Below are 18,298 nucleotides of genomic sequence, written 5' to 3' on the forward strand. Positions count from 1 at the left end.
TTCATGAAGTCCGTGAAATCTTCTAGCCATTCTTGCCACCGCAGGCCCATGCCCCCGCCCGATTCAAGAGTGAGGGGCTCTGGAGGGCGTAGGAACGAGACTCCCAGCACACCCATGGGAGCCGGAGCGGACTCCGTCATCTCGTGGTTTATTGCGCTTGTCTGTGCTTGTTTATAATGTTTGTTGCACTCGCCAGTGCTTGTTTGCTATGTTCGTTGCACAAGCCAGTGCTCGTTTGCTATGTTGGTTGCACTCGCCAGTGCTTGTTTACAATGTTCGTTGCGCTTGTCTGTGCTTGTTTATCATGTTCATTGCACTCGCCAGTGCTTGTTTGCTATGTTTGTTGCACTCGCCAGTGCTTGATTGCTATTTCAGGTTCTCTGCCTGACTTCAAAATGGCCGCCGAATATCCCTAACAGGGGATTGGATAACACTGCCTGACTTCAAAATGGCCGCCGCGAGAGTCTCGTGTGTAACGAGATTTGGCCTTTTCTTCACCGGGAACTAGATTATTTATTCATGCTCTCTCTCACTCACCGCTTGTCAATTTCAGTCGGCACTTTCTCCGGCCAGTCACCAGGTGAGGCAGCTCTTTCTTCAGTTCCCCTTTTTTTTTTTTTTTTTTCGAATGAAGTCACCGCCGGGGTAGGCTCCCGGCGAGTAGGCAGGCTCTAGCCCTCAGTACATGCCACATGCACACGCGTTGTGGCGGGGTGAGCTCCGGGCAGTGTGGCACACTCCCGGATGGCTGGGGTGGGCTCCCAGCGCGCGAGGACGCTCGCGCCGTTGCTCACTTGCCACGCGGTTTCCGGCCCCACGCAGCTAGGTGCTTCCCTTTCCCAGGGGCCACACCGAGTTAGCCTTCCCTCGCGTGTTGGGTCTGTCACCTTCGTCGCCAGATGTAGTGTCCTGCGTGGACAAAAGGAACATGGACACTCGTGGTTCTTGTGGAGGTTCTTTATTTGCGACCTCGCTATATCTCGGGTATCGGCTAACTGCCTGTCCTGGCCCCCGGCTCCTCCCTTTCCGCCCGCCCTCATCCTCCCTCGGGCAGGTCCTAGTGCCCCTCATGTGGGGTGCATCATTACATTAACTATGCGTCAGCCGGATGGCACTAGTCATTGGGATACTCTAGGCATTAGATAGCGCAGAGACATGTATAAAGTGATGGGAATGCTGAGCTGTATTTCATTCCGCTCTAAGGATGACAGCTAGGCCTGGAAAGGGGCCCAGAAGATTTTGGGATGTGAGATCAGGGGTTGCATCTGTGCATAATCCTCCCCTACCTTCTTGCAATGACACATACTCTCCAGCCATCCTGAAGCTGTGGGGGGGCAAGCACTACCCCATCGCAGTGCTACCTCTCTTTTAGCCAGTAGCAGCGCCATGGACACCAACCTATGGGTGCTGCGTGGCACCTTGAGGGTATATCCCAATAATGCCATTAGTGGATAAGGTGCAAGCCCTGCACCCGTCATAGCTGAGATCCGTTTGAACACCGTCACCCAGTAAGCATGTACTACAGAGCCGGTCCAGGCGAGGTGAGCGAAGTCAGCTCCCGCATCTTGTCACTTAGCACAGGCATCAGATCTGCTATAGTCAAACTTAGCATTATCGGATGGGGATATATAATATCGATGTAAAAATGTAAAGTGTAACAATTTGTGGCGTTGACAGATAGAAATGTGCTGCATCTGTGTGCAGCAGTATGCCCACATTTCGTCATTGATTTTCACCCAGAGTTATGTCGCTCAAACCTTACGCACTCTATTGGTAGTGTCGGGTTTTAGTTCAAGAACGGATCTATATAGTCTAATAATCGTGCGTCATCCCTCGGTAGTTGAGATTGCCAGTGGGGCAAAATCGTCAGGAGGGAGTGGATAGGAAGAGTGGAGCAATCGTAACTTGTTGCGCAGTCCCCTGAAAATAAATGAGTCCATATATGGAATATCCCTATCCCATGATCCCTCCAAAACGGGAGTAACATGCCCATCAGGGAACAAGTCCCCCATAGTGTGTTGGTCATACCTATGAAGGGTGCCTTGGATTAGTTTCTCCCTAGCGAGAGGGAGCCAAGGGTTGTCATGCAGGAGGATGGTGTTGGAATAGAGGGAGCCACCTCCCGATGTGCCTCGCATAAGGCACCATGCCCAACAGGTAAAGGACACCGTTTGTATGTCCATATCGTCGAGTGGGATTCCCTTGGGTAGAATCTGGGTGTGCCTGATTTTTTCAAGAACCACTCTTTCAGGGAGTCAATCGGTTATTTGAGTGTCAGGATGGTGCGAACGGTATGTGTAACGGCATTGAGCTGCTAGATAATATAAATGTAGGTCAGGGACATATAGGCCCCCGCGCTCATAAGGGAGTGTAAGTGTATCGCAACGAATACGGGGACAGGTTCCCACCCATATTGATCGCAAAAGGGTTCCTCTTAGTGTGTTGAAAAAGTACTGTGTTAAGGGAATAGGGATGTTAGTGGCGAGCTATAGAAAGCGAGGCAGGACGACCATTTTTATAATTGCAACCTGCCCAGCTATTGACAAAGGGAGTTTTATCCAATGCTCCACCTGTGCATTGAGATCTGACAGAGCTGACCGGTTATTTTGTTGTAGTACCTGCTCCTTTTCTCTATGGATGTGGATGCCCGAGTATTTAGTTCCATCAGGTGCCCATTTAAAGGGGAGCTCAGCCGGGGGAGGAGCCGTCGCGTCCGTTAACGGGAACAGCTTTGATTTGACCCAATTTATATGGAGGCCTGAGAAGACACTAAATTTGACTATCTCCTGCTTAAGAAAGGGGAGATTGAGGTGAGGGTTGCAGATGAACAGTAAAATGCCATCTGCATACAGTGATATTAGTAAAGGCCCATGGGTGAGTTGGAACCCGCGATGCAAGTGGTGCTCCTGCATCACCTGGACCAGAGGATCCATTGCCATTATAAATAAAAGGGGGGATAATGAGCACCCTTGCCGAGTACAATGCAGAATCAGGAACGCATCTGATATAGCACCGTTCACTCTAATGCGGGCCGTTGGATTGGAATATAGTAGCATAATTAGTGATATGAACTGGGGGTAAAGCCTAGTTTGCCTAGCAGAGCCCGGAGAAAAGGCCACTCGAGGGAGTCGAAGGCGTCTCTGCATTGAGAAATGCCACTACAGTGGGCATGGCGGTAGAAATTTTATCAAGTGTGGCAAAAGCAGTATGGAGATTCAAGGAGGTGGAGTGGTGTGGAATGAACCCACACTGTGCCGAGGAGACGAGCTGCTCCATTAGCAAGGCTAATCGGGTTGTTAGCACCTTGGCCAAAATGTTATTATTTAACAGAGATAGTGGGCGATGTGACACACAATTACCAGGATCTTTACCGGGTTTCAGCAGCAAGGTGAGGACTGCCTCTCGGGGCATGGGGGGTAAAGTGCTAACCTGCATGGCCTCATTGTATAATGCCAACAATCTTGGTGCAAGTTGTTGCTTATACAATATGCTTATAAAATGCCCACCTGTTATTCCGTCGAGCCCAGGCGCATTTGAGCCATCTAGAGTGCCAATCGCTTGGGTCACCTCCTCTAGGGTGAGTGGCTCAGTGAGGAATTGTCTCTGACCATCCTCAAGCCATACCATGGCAGCATCTGCTAGGTATGCTGATAGTGTCGCAGGGTATTTAGTTAGTTACCTGAGAAGGGTACAATTTTTGGTAGTAAGTACAGAGCGTGGCCATGATATGTTCTGTGCCCGTAATGGCCCCTCCATTCTCTGCTTGGAGTTCTGCGACATAATTAACCGATCTGTTGGGGTGTAGAATGCGAGTAAGGGTGCAGCCAGGTCGCTTGCCCTCACAATAGTGACAAGCTTGGGAGTGTTTACTCTGGTATGCGGTTTCCCGTTCTGCCAACTTGTGATATTCGGCCAGTAGTTCTGCCCATCGAGTCAGTCAAGACGCTTGATCAGTCTCCTCGCTATGCTCCAGCTCCTGCAGTTTTGTTTCAATCCAGCTTAATTGCGTGCGGATATCTCTGAGAATACCCACTTGCTTGGAGATACATATCCCTCTGCTGAAGGCCTTAAAATCCTCCCACAAGGTCGCTTGTGAGGGCACAGTTCCTGCATTGTGCTAAAAATATCAAAGAATGGACCTATGAATCTCACTGCGTAACACTTGGTCCCAGGAGAATCGCTATTGAAACACCATCTGAACTCGAGGCCACTTCTATATGTAATCTGAAGTTTCAATAATACTGGATTGTGATCTGAGAGCGTTCTAGGGAGCACTGTTACCTCGGATATCCACTAGTGAGATGTGGCCGACAATAGCCAATAGCCTGATCGAGTCCAGACCGAATGGGGCGCTGAACAGAAGGTGGATCTGGATTGCGTAGGGTGATGGGTACGCTATGCATCATGCAACATATAAGTCTCGGGACCTAGGTTTGTCAAACGGGAGCGTGCTAGCGGATTGAGTGTGCAAACAAAGTGGTAAATTAAGATCCTCACCAATAATAAAATGGTACACCAACAAATCTGTCCTGGCGGGAAAAGAAGTTTAAAAAAAATCAGGGTTGTCAGTGTTAGGGTCATATATATTGACTAATAATGTACTTTTATCTCCCAGCGTTCAATGTACTAGCAGATATCGGCCTGCCATGTCTGAGTAGTGGGAGTGATAAAGTAAAAAAGGTACAGTTTTAAGAAGTAAGATACAGGTACCACGCGAGTAGGAACTGTAACATGAGAAATATCGATGTGTGCCCCAGTTCCTAGCAAACGTATGGTCAGCACATGGGGAGAAATAGGTCTCCTGAAGAAAAACAATTTTATCGGAATATCTATTAAGATATGTCAGTACCTGTTTCCCTGTTAATACCCTGTAGATTCCAGGCAACTACACCTAGGTCGATGGACGTGACCATGTTGGGGAGTTAGTATGAAGTGATCATACATCGGACCAAGGGCCTTGTGCCATACAACAGTGTAGGTGGTGAATGCTAAGATGCGATGTGCAACAACAAAAAACATTTCAACTCTAGTAAAAGAGTCCCACAGTAGAGTACCATCCCCCACCCACATTAGATCCAACATTAACTTGTGAATCCCATTTAGTCCCTCAAGAAAGAAAGAAAAACATAAACCACAACAATCTAAAATGGTGTTCACCATGGGGGCAACTCGGTCTCCGGCGGGCCCTACAAAATAAAGAGTCAAAGCTGGAATGCGGTGCTTGCCACCATGAATTCGGATACACAAGCGAGCAGATATTCAATATGAGTCATTTGCTGATGTATATACAAGCAAGGAGGCAAGGGTATCAGACATCAGACCCAGCAGCCCTGGAAAATACTTTATTTGATTAAAAAAAAATGTAATCATAAAAGCAGAACATACACGCCACATATATACCCCCCAAAAAAAAAGATTATAAAAATGGCCAAGAATTATATGAAAGTTCAAATTTTTTAAAAATATATAGCGGCTTAACGTTAATGATGTGACAAAGAAATAAGTGTTACTGTCAGAGACTAAGATGGGAGCCCGGGGTTATAAGGAAACCCAGAGAATGTAAACATTTCATTAAAACAGTCATCAAATAGCAGTGTCGATAAAAATCATCGAAGTCACATACCCTGATACTGCAGGTGTTGAGAGCACAGGAGAGACCAGAATGAAGTCTTGTAGGTCTACAGTTTTGTTTTAGACACCTGTGACTCTATTTAGAATTGTTACCAGGCCTGCAATTTGCTGATTAAATTTACAATATACATGATAAATATAAATAGTAAAACTTATGTTTAAAACTGTATTCTCTGGGTTCAAGGCCGCAATGATTGCCTGCCTGCAGGACCGAGCTCCCAGTCTATTCCATTCTGGCCTCAATTTTAGTCTACGCTGAGTCAGGAGAGCGGGGCAGTGGCATGTAACATGCTCCATAGATTCCACCGAGGCCCCACAACCCCTGCACTGTTGATTATTTGACGAGCAACGCCAGATAGGTAAATGTTTCAGCAAGTGCCATTCCCCCAGTCTAAGTGCCATAAATCGCAATTTTAAATACAAAGAGTATGTGCAGGGCAGATATGATGACGGTGATGCTAACTGATAAGAGTTAATGACTGCCCATGCATGCTTGCATTTGGCAAAAGAGGCTTTGTCGATGGTGTGGGACAGAATGCGAGTACGCTTCTTAATGCTCGTTTTAAAAGCTGTTTGACTGGGGTTTAGGTTCCAGAGATCACCTGCTGAAAATTGCTGAAGACATTCATTGAAGAATTTACTATAGGACCCACTTGGATTATTAGTGCCAATATCAAACCACAGCAAAGACTCAAGGGAACCGGCTTCAGCCCGCCTTAGCTTATGACACAGATTTAAGTAGGCACCTACGCTGGAAATTTCATAATTTTGGAGGCCCAGTTCTAATCTAATCTGTGCAGCGGAAGCAGATTTCGGCATGTGAAAAACACTTTTAGAGATCTTAGTCACGTGTTGATTTAATGTTGTGCTGATTTTACCCCTGAAAATTTCAAGACCATATGACAACGTGGGGCCGACTTTAGCTTTCATAACTTCCATCATTGGGGCCAAACTCGGACCCATCAGTTTTTTTGAGAGTTTTGAAAAGTTCAATCGGAGAGCTGTGGCTTTCAATGAAATGTCACTTCGATGCTTGGCGAAGGTGCCCCTAGAGTCAAAGTTAACCCCCAAGTATTTATAGGATTTTCCTACGACAAGACTTGAATTGTTGTATGACCAGCCACCACCTCCATTACGTTTTCTACCGAATATAACCACTTGTGTTTTCTTTAAGTTAACCTCTAGGTTATTCTTAACGGTATAACTATGTAGTTTGTTTAACAATCGTTGCAGCCCTACTCGGGTAAGGCTGAAGAGGACAAGATCATCAGCATACAGAAGGTTACTCAACTGCACCCCGCCGATCTTGGGGGATGACTATTTGTCTCGTCCAGATCAGCTGAGAGGTCGGCAATAAACAGGTTGAAAAGCAATGGGGCTAGCACACACCCCTGTTTCACTCCTCGTGTTGTTAAAAGTTTTCGAGACAGATGTGTGCCAGTGCCAAGCTTAACTTGAATCCAGGTGCTGGAATATAGTTGAACAATAGACTCCAGTAGTTTGACCGGGATTCCCCATTTCATTAACTTTGCCCAAAGTGCCTCCCTAGGGACCCGGTCAAAGGCAGCTTTAAAACCAACAAAACAACAGAAAGGCAGCTTTGATGAAATAAGCGATTTGTCGATAAGCACTGATAATGCCAATAAATTAGACGAAGTACCTGAATTTACAGTAAAGCCCGTTTGGTTTTTTGGAATCAAGCCTTTTTGGTTCGCCCAGGCACTCAATTCTTCAAGTAAAATGCTCGCGAAGAACTTTGCCTCATTGTCCAGTAAGGCTATCAACTTATAGTTGTTAGGGGACGAATGGGCGCTGGACTTATATATTGGGTGAATTACTGCCCCTCGCCATGAGTCTGGTATAGTTGAACAGCTCAGCACAGATCTAAAGAGGGTTGATAATTGTTGTGCCCAATAAGGAACATTTGCTTTGAACAGGGCCTGTGGCAGGCCATTTGGGCCTGGTGCTCCATCCGCTTTCGCTTTTGATAATATTTTGACCAGCCTTGCTTGAGTAACGGAAATCAACTCACATTGGGGCTGCGTCAGCTCTTGGGGATTATCCTGGTTCTCCAAAGACCCATCTTTAGACGTAAAGGAGGTGTTTGTTACTAAAAAGTCTGCACCTTCATTGGCCTTAAAGTGGTCGGACAGGAATGTAACCCATTATGCCTCAGCTATGTTTGCACTCCCCTGTCTGGTTGTTCCGTTGAGTTGTTTTTTAAGTAATGCCCAAAATTACTGTTTTTGCTTTTCCAAAGAAGTTTACCCCAAAATTGATCAAGACCCAGCAGCCAACCACCCCCCCATTATCATTTCGAGATGTGGTGTGCGGGCTCCTGTGACCCCGTGTCCCATTAGCATCCGGGGGTGCATGGTCATTCTATGGAGATCCAGCATGGATAGTTTTGTAGTAGGCCTTGGCGTCTAAAGGGGTATTTCCACCGAGCTTCCTGTACTATTGGGGTGAAATCAGGGAAGATGGGGATATTCGAACCTTGGTATTGAAGGGGAACCTTTTCCTGGGCCAACCACAGCGCTGTGTCTCTGACCCTATAATTGAGCAGACAGGCTATAAGAAATCGTGGTGGAGCGCCTTTCGGAGGTCAGGGGCCAAATGAGTAGTGTGCACGTTGGATTGCAGAAGTATCGGAGAAGCTAGGGCGGTCAAAGAGGGCCAGTAGCAATTGTTCAACAAAGTTCTCAGGACGACCCATGTTGTTATTTTCTACAATTCCCGAGATATGAATGTTATTCCTACGAGATCTGGCATCGCGGTCGACGTTCTTGATTGCCACTTGTTTTAAAAGGCACTCCATTTTATCTATGCACTTCTGTGTTGTCACAGAGTTATCCTCCAGGCTGGAGATCCTTTCTTCAGCGCCGTCAAATCGGGCTCACTGTCTGTCCATCCGCTTGCACAGACTGTCCATGTGGCAAGTTAGTGTATCGAAGCATGCCTCCATGGCTCTGAAGCCCGCCTTGAGTTTGACCATCACAGCCGAGATGTCACATGGGGGGGCTGCGGCACCACCTCGTCCCGAGGGTTCTTCTGAATCTGACTGGTAGCCGTGGTGACCAGCGCGGTCCGAATGACTCATGCCATGTCTTCAGTAAGCGAACACCGCAGGTACAGGGGGAGGGCGTGCACTCAGCATCTTCAATCCTCCCCCACAGCTAGGCCTGCCCCACAATTATTGTACAGGCTTTAGTCAACATCGTGGAGTTTCTGGACGTGCGGGGAGCTACCACCCAGGGTGGGTTCCCCTATTACGGGGGAATCTCCAAAATCTAGCAAGGCTGGTTGCATGAAGTGTCACATGTGGGGCCCCCAGCATTGTGTCTATGTGCGTAGAGATGTCCGTGGGTCACAAGTGTGTCAGTAGGCAGGGATCCTATCTCCAGCTCCCTAATTCTGGGTGTAAGCAGGCAGTGCGGCAGATCAGCTCCCAGAATCTGCTCACATAAGACCAGAGGATCAATATGCAAACAGTTTGGAGTCCGGGCCAGTGGGGGGTAATGTACTCAGCACTCCTTGTCTCTTCGTAGCCCCATACCGGCCGGTGTCCAGACGATGGTCTATATCTTAAGCACCACCTGCTATGGAGCAGAAGATTTAGGCTACTGTCTCTGGGGGGCTGCCAAGTAGACGAGTGAGCGCAGCACCTCCCTTTTGCACAGCTCCACATGTGCCAGGAGTTCGGCTTGGTTAAACAAGGTCAAAGCTCACAGACTGGACTTACCATTCTTCAGCCGCAGCAGCCTCCCATGAGCGTTGTAGCAGGGCATGTGCTGGGCTCCAGCCATGCGGTGCAGGCAGCCGCCAAGGGGAGGCGCAGCCTGTGGCACTCAGACAGCCGCCCAGGCCGCACTTCACCGCCCATTGCCTCACAGCTCCGGGATCAGGAGCAGGGTCGCGGGCCAAGTCTGAAGGAGCCAACCGCTCCATAGCCCACACATGGAGGAGGAGGGAGGGGGCGTGTCACCAACAAACAAGATTGAGCGATCTCGGCCTGTTGCAGCAGGGCCTCCGAGGCAATGTCAGCGGCACCGCAACACTCCTGATTCCCCTCAGCTTCAGGTAACAGTGGTGTGTGAGGGCATCGCCCCCGAGTCTCCTCGAGCCACAACACCCCCAGTTTGCAGTGGGGACACCAGCGTTAGTATAACGCAGTGGCAAGCAGCATATCCGAGACCGCCGGATCCTGAGCCTCACTAAGTTGCAACCATCATGTTGGTGGTCTTTGCCACGTCTCCAGAGTCACACATCCATAAGGCCACTCAAATGAACAGCATGATAACCCGGGTTGGTGAATATATGGCTTTAGCAGTTTCAGACTCCATGTACCACTACAGCAGCGATGACAGCTCTCATGGGATGTACCACAAATTCAGCAGCACCTGGACAAGCACCTCAGGCACCCTGTAAGAGTGCTGGATAGCACACTGTTGGCTGCCTTGTAGTTTCTTGATGTGATTTCACACATTGATCGCGCAGGGAAACAGATGAGATCACACAACTTTAGAAAGTACAGGCTTGGCTCCCAGTGTCATTCGGCCTCTTTTGGACACTCCACAGCTGGGAACATAGCTGGTCTTCTCCTCCTGGACAGCCTCTCCTCCAGTATGGCTAGGCATAGGCTCTCTCCTTCCCTCCCTGAGCAGTCATACAGTCTTCTTGGTGCTAGGCAGAACCACAGCTTCTCCAGCTATTCTTAAAGACTTTGGGTGATATACACTCACCTCTGCTGGTAGCTGGTAGCTGACATGCAGATAGCAGCCCTGCATCACAGTACTTCTGTGAGTACCCTGCAAAATATTCTCTTTCATGTTCAAGAGGAACTGCAAACAACCATTATACTAATTTTCCAGACAGGACGTCGATGTACTACCTAAGGTCCTGGCACTGGTTTGAGGTGTTCCTTTTTTTAGGTCTTCTTTGGCTGTAGCGCAGGCAAAAATGCAGATACCACATGGTCAAGCCGTTCTTAAAGGTAATATCTCTCACAACACGTAGTTATGATCATCCATCATCCTCTTTTCTGACATAGCAATAAGGACATACAAAATGGCAGGCCGTGCCTTGCAATATCCTAACCTTTAACAATAGAATCTCCGGGCAGACTTCTTCTTCCCTACTAACTATCAAATAGTAGTGTCCGGGAAAAGCAACCTCTTGCTAAAAGGTTCTCATAAAATGTCCAAGGGTATCTCAGTCTCCATCATCCCACGTGCCATTGTGTGGGTCTGCACCCATCAGCCTCAGGAATGTAGGCAATACACTCAAGCAAGTTAAATTTTGCCCCAAACTTTTCTGTGAACTCCCCTTCCGTTACTCTGTGCCCTATAACCTGGAAGTACAACTAACTAGTTGCCATGAATAAGTACCCAATTAGATACATGTTCTATACAGGTATTGAATACTGGTCTGCAGCTGAAAGATGAGTGCAGATTGAAGAGAGAAGAAGGGATTATTGCCCCAGGTTTCTGGAAAAACATGGCCCACATGACAGGTCAGGAAAACAATGCCTCACCAGCTTACTTCATATCCAAAACACCCGTTTCATTTCACCTTCCTCCATACATTCTCAAACATAAAAGTTGTGTCATGCAATAATTTATATGCTGTGTTCAGAAAATGTAATTTCCATTAATGTTATACATTTAACATGTCATACACTACATTTTTCCTTTATCATTTACAGACATTTTCTTGACAAGACTCTGATAAATCGAATGAAATACAATTTAAATTGAAATTGTGTGAAATATGTTTCCACCTTATGCACCCACAGTTGCCACGTGTACCCATGTCATTGTTTTTACTTAGAAAAACAAATTATTCCAGGGGCCATATTATACAAAGTGCCCTGGGGGAGCAACGTGTGTTTGCGCCAGGGCACTTTTGTATTACAGAATGGGCAGCAGACAAGTGTGCAGCCCCTTCTGTACTACAGATAGCGCTGGTGCACATATAGCGCCAGCGCTATCATCAGAGGGTGTTCTCTCATTTGCAATTTTGCGGGCATCCCCAAAGGGGAGGAAGGGTCCAACCCTGTGCTATTTTGTGAAACATGGTTGGCGTAAGCAGGGGTGCCCATGAAACGATAAGCTGAATATCTTGTGGAAAATGCAAAAAGAACAATTGATGTACAGAATGCAGAACAATGTCATACATTCACCCTAGTACATAGATCTGGGCCTAAATCTATCGGTTTTTTGCTCCTCACGCCATTCCAGTTTGAACCCAGCCATATGCAAACCAGTCTTCACCCTGCGCCCAATGGGAACAGTCCAGCCAAACTTGCCAGGCCAGGTCCTCCCTGGACTGCAAACAAGCATTCTAGAACCAGTTTCGGGATTTCACCCCTCATCAGACAGTATAGCTTGACTCCAGTGGCATGGAGAGCACGGGACACACCTCTGGGCATACCCGTCCCACTCGGGGTGACAAATGCAAAAATAAAAATTGATGGACAGAGTGCAGAACAATGTCATACATTCACCCCAGTACAGAGATCTGGGCCTTGTGGAGCACCCCCATTGAGTGCCAGCGCGGCGACTGCCACCATGAGCTGCTCTCAGGCCAGTGGTGGCCAGTCTTAAGAACTACAGGGATAAAAAGGCCATTCCAGGAGCAGTAGGACCACGGAGCCAATACTCTATGACAATGTGTGTATATTCTTATTCCCAGATTACACTCTGGCCATCTAGTGACGTAGGGCCTCATTCCTGGGTGTAAAGAAAAGCTTGAGACAGGCAGGACTGACTTACTCGCTACCCTCCCCAGCAAAATTGAAGATAATGGTGAACAACACCAGCTATTTCTTCACTGAGACAGCCGATGCCTGGGACTGGGTGAGCAGATTCGTATTTTTCTGACTATCACTAAACCGCAATGGGTCAGTTTTAAATTATTTTTTTTTTTTAATTGAAATAAACCAAAAGATTGTGTGAACACAGCTGTTTGCCTACAACCCGGAGGCTGGCAGCATGCAGTACGTAAAGAACCTGTCAACCGGACACAGCTTTTATGCCTACAACCCCACGGGCCGGCAGCGATTGTGAGTATTGTAAGGGCATCGCCCTCCTGTTCCATTGACCGCACTATTACAGCTTATGTCATACATATACGCTGATAAATCATAACAAATAACAACCTTTCCCTCCTCCCCCTACCCCACCTGCCTTGCCCAAGTTTTGATGGTGCCACCCTATGCAGCATGTGATTCATGTAACTGCCATGTCCCAGCTGGCCCTCTCCTCCTCTCCACGACCCTTGTCCCCAATTACTCTGTTCTCTACGACCCCACACTCGAGATTCAGGCCCTAGTGCGTCCATGCCGACTCCAAGTACACGTCACGACTTACAGCTCTTCCCTGCTTAGTTCCTTAAAAGGTCTGACCCCCCCTGCACCCAGCCATGCCTCAAATGGTTTCCAAATGTCTACAGGCCTGGATCTACTTGGCATTAGCTCCCAGTAGTTGGTAAGTTGGTCTTTACAGTATATTACCGTGCTAACCCATGCAGCAAAGCAGGAGGCTGCTGCTTCTTCCAGTGAATTGCCACCTGCCTCTTTGCCAGCAGCAGCAGCATGGCCGCAAGCCTCCGAGAGCTTCTCGGAACCTCCGATACAAAGCCCAGAAGTGCTGTCAGTGGGGTGGCCCGGATCTGGTTATTGGTAATGCGTCTGATATACTCTATAACATCCTCCCAGAAGCCCATTATCGGACCGCACTCCCACGCCAAGTGTGAGAACGTAGCATCTGGGGCCCCACATCTCCAGCATCGTGCGTCTGGGTGAATACCCATGCGATGTAGTTGAGGGGGCGTACGATACAGCCTGTGAAGGAAATTAAAGTGGATTAACCTCAGTCGGTAATTGGGGGATAGCTCCTCCAACTGTGAGCAGCAGTAATGCCATTGCTTATCTGTGATACCTTGGTTTAGGTCCTTCTCCCACTCTGCCCTGGACGTACACTCGACAACGGGCGATTCTTTTTGCGTTATAGTATAAATGCGCGTGATCAGTCTACGAGGAGACGGAGATTTTTGAGCGCGGGTAATGCAGGAGGTGCCTGCGGTTAAGACTCGTATCTAGCACGGCAAGCCGCTCTCAGTTGGTAGTACAGAAGCGTGTCCGACGCCGTGGGTGTGCGTGAGCCACACATCTGTTGTATGGTTAAAAACGAGTCACTCGGAAACCGATCACCCCCTTTTTCCAACGCATGCGCCTTGGCGCGTGCTGCAATAGTTTTGTCCATTAATGGAGTGAATAATGGGTTACCATCCACTGGCATGGATAGAGCATAAAGTTCCCCGAGATGTGCCCTTTTTGCAATCCCTCTCCAAGCCCACCTCATAGTTTCCACCGTGTTTATTTCCATGTGGGGTCTCTTGTAGGGCTGATAGAATGCCGCGTTCAGCGGGATGGGAGCCACTCTATCAATTTCGACCGCCACATGAGGTTGAAAGGGTGTTGGGTGTTGCCAGAAATGTAAGTATTGCGCCTGAGCGCTATAGGCATACAGCTCAAAGTCTGGAGCCCCCAATCCTCCCTGAGTGAATGGTAATGTCAGCAGCTTCCAAGAAGCTCTCGGCTGTCTACCCGCCCACACCAAATCTAGGATGTGGGATCTAAGTTTCCTGAAGAAATGTGTATTTAGCGGCATTGGTATGTTTACAAATAGGTATAGAAGCTTCGGCAGAATCACCATTTTAACAATGGCAATCCGACCCATCAATGACAACGGTAATTATCTCCATTTCTTTATTTTGCATTCTATCCAGTCCATTACTGTGCCGTAGTTGGACAGCCAGATTTCATGCAGCGATCTGCTCACCTGTATCCCCAGATATTTGACTTCTCCAACTGCCCACTGTATAGGGAATTCCGTGTCAACCTGAATGGTTGACACGGAAATATCATGGATTTAGACCAGTTTACCTGAATGCCCGTAAGCCCACCATACCGAACTATCTCTCGCATTACCGCAGCGAAGTTATCTTTAGGGTTTGTTAGGTATATTTTCATATCATCCGCATACATTGAGATTAACAGCCCTCTAGTGGAAAACCCTATGCTCCTATGAGTATGGTGTTGGTGAAGACGGGCCGCCAGTGGCTCCGTTGCGATGGCGAACAGCAGCGGCGACAGCGAACAACCCTGTCTTGTTCCTCTCGTAATGGCAAAAGATTCCGACACGTGCCCGTTTATCCTAACCCGTGCCACTGGCCCCGAGTAAAGCAACTGGATCTGTTTTAGGAATAATGGACTAAACCCCATACGGGACAGCAGAACAAATAGGAACCTCCACTCCAAAGAATCAAATGCCTTCGTGGCATCCAGCAGCGCCGCAATCGTCTGCACGTGGGGGGCCAAATAGTGCAAAACGCCGAACAGCGTTCTCAGGTTATGGGCAGTCGAGCGACCAGGTATAAAACCGGACTGATCCGGCAGCGCTATCTGCGGCAGCAAGGGTTGCAGTCTGTTAGCAATTAATTTTGCATAAATCTTAGTGTCTAGATTTATTAAAGAAAGTGGACAGTATGAATCAGGTGCCACAGGGTCCTTATCGGGTTTCAACAGAACCACTATAGTGGCCTCTCGTAATGTGGGAGGAAGGATACCTGTCTCCATTGCATCCAGGTATACCTGCAGCAGTCTCGGGGCCAGCATTCCTTGTAAAGGGCCGGAGTAAATCCGTCCGCCCCAAGAGCCTACCCCGCCGGCACACCGCTTATTACCTGTCTAATGTTTTTCACCGTAATGGGAAGCTTCATATATTGTCGAGCTCTGTCATTAAACCATGCCAGCGCCATAGTGTCCAAATAGTCCACTATGTCGGACTGCGAGGGATTGGTTTTGGAAGTATAAAGTGTTTCATAAAGTCGGGACATTGTGTTCAAGATTTCTGGCGGTGATCTAACCAACTCTCAAATCTCTGTGCGCACTTCAGTTATATAGTCCGCCCCTCTAGGTGGCCTGAGCAGTCCCGCTAGCGTACGCCCGGCCCTGTCCCCCTCTCCGTATCGCCATGCCCGAGCATGCTTGTGCAAGTAAACTGTCTCCCTCTCCTCTTCTGCTTGAAATTCGGACAGTTTAGATCTGATCTGTGCCCCAATGGCAGGGGATGGGGAATGCGCCCATGCTCGTTCCAGCGCTCCAATCTCAAATTCTAGCCTCTGTAACGTAGTACGTATATCTCGGAGGACTCCTGCTTTTAGGGCTATACATTCACCTCGAATCACCGCTTTAAAGGCTTCCCATAACACACCCGGGGACTCCACCGATCCTTCATTAAGTGTAAAATAACTTTCTATTTTCCCCCGCAATTCTTCCCTAAAGACTTGATCCAACAGTGCCCCTGAGGGGAACCTCCAGCTGAATGGAGTTATATACGGACCTGGGACTTGAAGTGTCAGTTGTGCTGGTGCATGATCCGACAGTGTACGTGGCAGGTGATCGGTCGCAATGACCCAAGTGTGTATGTCTTTATATGTTAACCAAAAGTCTAGACGCGACCAGGAGTTGCGGTGGTGTGTCACACAGGTGCCCTCTCTAAGTGTAGGGTGGAACGCTCTCCATGAATCCACTAAGTGCAGGTCCGGCACAGTATCCTGCAACACTGTGGCCACCCTGGGGTGATGCTCCCGGGATGCCCCCTGCCTATCCACTATGTCTGAAAGGACGACATTGAAATCCCCACCCCAGATGACCGCGACACTGCCCCAGGACTGGATCATTTGTCGAATATGCTGAAAAAAGTCAGGTGCATCCGAGTTTGGGCCATATATATTGATAAACACCACGGACGTATTGTACAGTGTACCATGCAATAGAATATACCGTCCCTCTCTGTCTATCAATTTGTGATGTGTGCGCCATTGCAGCCCTTTACGAATTAGGATTGCCACTCCACGAGAGTAATTAGAGTATCCCCCTTCTACCACCTCTCCCCATCTATGATTCTGAAGCATGCCGGACGTGCCTCCCGTTAAGTGTGTTTCTTGCAATAAACAGATATCCACTCCAGGTCTAGAGAGGTATGAGTGGACCAGTCTCGACTTACGGTGATCATTTAGGCCTCTAACATTCCATGTAAGACATGTTAGTTGCGACATAGTAGGAACAAAAACTCAGTGCATTTGTATATAGATAATGTGGGACCTCCTAAACCCACAGTGAACAGTTTCCTAGGCCGTGGGCTGGTCACAGCAGCAGCGTCTCCGTTATCTGCTGCGGGCATTGACACACACTTCAACCTCAAACTACCATTATGCATACATCCAACAGTCAGCAGGTATCTAAAAATACAACTACCCCCCAGACCCTCCCACACCAACCCCCCAAACAGGTTGTGATGTCCACCCCCCCACAACAATAAACAATAGCTCCACATTGAGAGCCCTAAGGGTATCATCCCGTGGGGAACATGGGTCCGCCGGCATAACACCCCTGCACTCATGGTAGGGTGACCGAACTTATCACTTACTGCCCTAGCACCAGAGTCAATACGGACCGTCCTCAATGTCTATTGGTGCACCGGGGAGGACTTGTGAATATACAAAAATGTAAACGTATCGATCCCACATGATAATGTGATCGCTGCCACTACAGGGAGCAACAACCCAGCCTCTAAATAACTCTAAAATATGGACTTATCTGCACAGCTCGCTTGATTTGTCGAATCTGTCAGTCATTGTCACTCAGAGTGTTTGCAGCCTGGGATTCACCCGATGGCGTTATCTGCCTTTGCTCTTTGGCCATCTGTTTCGCATACGCCAAGGCAGCCTTCGCGTCCGTGAAGAATGCAGGTTTTCCGGGACCCTGGATCCGCAGTTTGGCAGGATAGATCAATGAGTACTTGGTGCCAATCTGTTGAAATATCTTCTTGGCTGGCAAAAACTCCCCGCGGGCCGACTGGACCTGTAGCGTGAAGTCTGGATACATAGCGATGTCATTACCGTTGTATTGTATGGCCCCTTTCTCGTGCGCCATTCGCAGGATCACATCCCGATCCCTATAGTTGAGGACTCTCGCCAGTATGGGTCGCGACGCGCCCCCGGCCGTGGCCGTGGACCCAGTGTTCTATTGGCACGTTCTATGAGAAACATGGCGGATAAGGCAGAGCCAAAAAAGTCTTGCATCATGGTTTCTATGTACTTCTCCATGTTTTGTATGTCTGTCATTTCCGAAATCCCTGTAATTCGTACGTTATTCCTCCTCGACCTGGCTTCCAAATCCTCGTTCTTTAACTTGATGACACGCAGCACCCCATCCATGTCCCGCAATTTCTTATCCATTTCAGTATGTCCCTCCTCCACCTCTGCAACTCTGGTTTCCAATACGCTTGTTCGGCCTTCTTGTTTTTCCATCCTGTGCGTAATCCTGTCCATTCTTTCCGCCAGGGAATCCATCTTGGAGTCGAGGCCCTGGAGACTGGACTTCAGATCCCTGAACATGGAGCGGATGTCTTCCTCTGGCTGCACCGCCGAGGCCCCGACCTCCACCTGACTCTGCTGGCTGGATTCACCTTCCGTTGCTTTATTTGATTTTTTATCAAAAGTGATCCTGGGTTGCCTCGTGTCAGGTTTACCCATTGTGGCTGTCTTCTGGGCCCTCGAGGCAACTCTAGCTGCAGGCGGGCTCACTGCCCACAGACCA

This window comes from Triturus cristatus, chromosome 1_1 (genome assembly GCF_964204655.1).
Source record: "Triturus cristatus chromosome 1_1, aTriCri1.1, whole genome shotgun sequence".
Classification (NCBI taxonomy): Eukaryota; Metazoa; Chordata; class Amphibia; order Caudata; family Salamandridae; genus Triturus; species Triturus cristatus.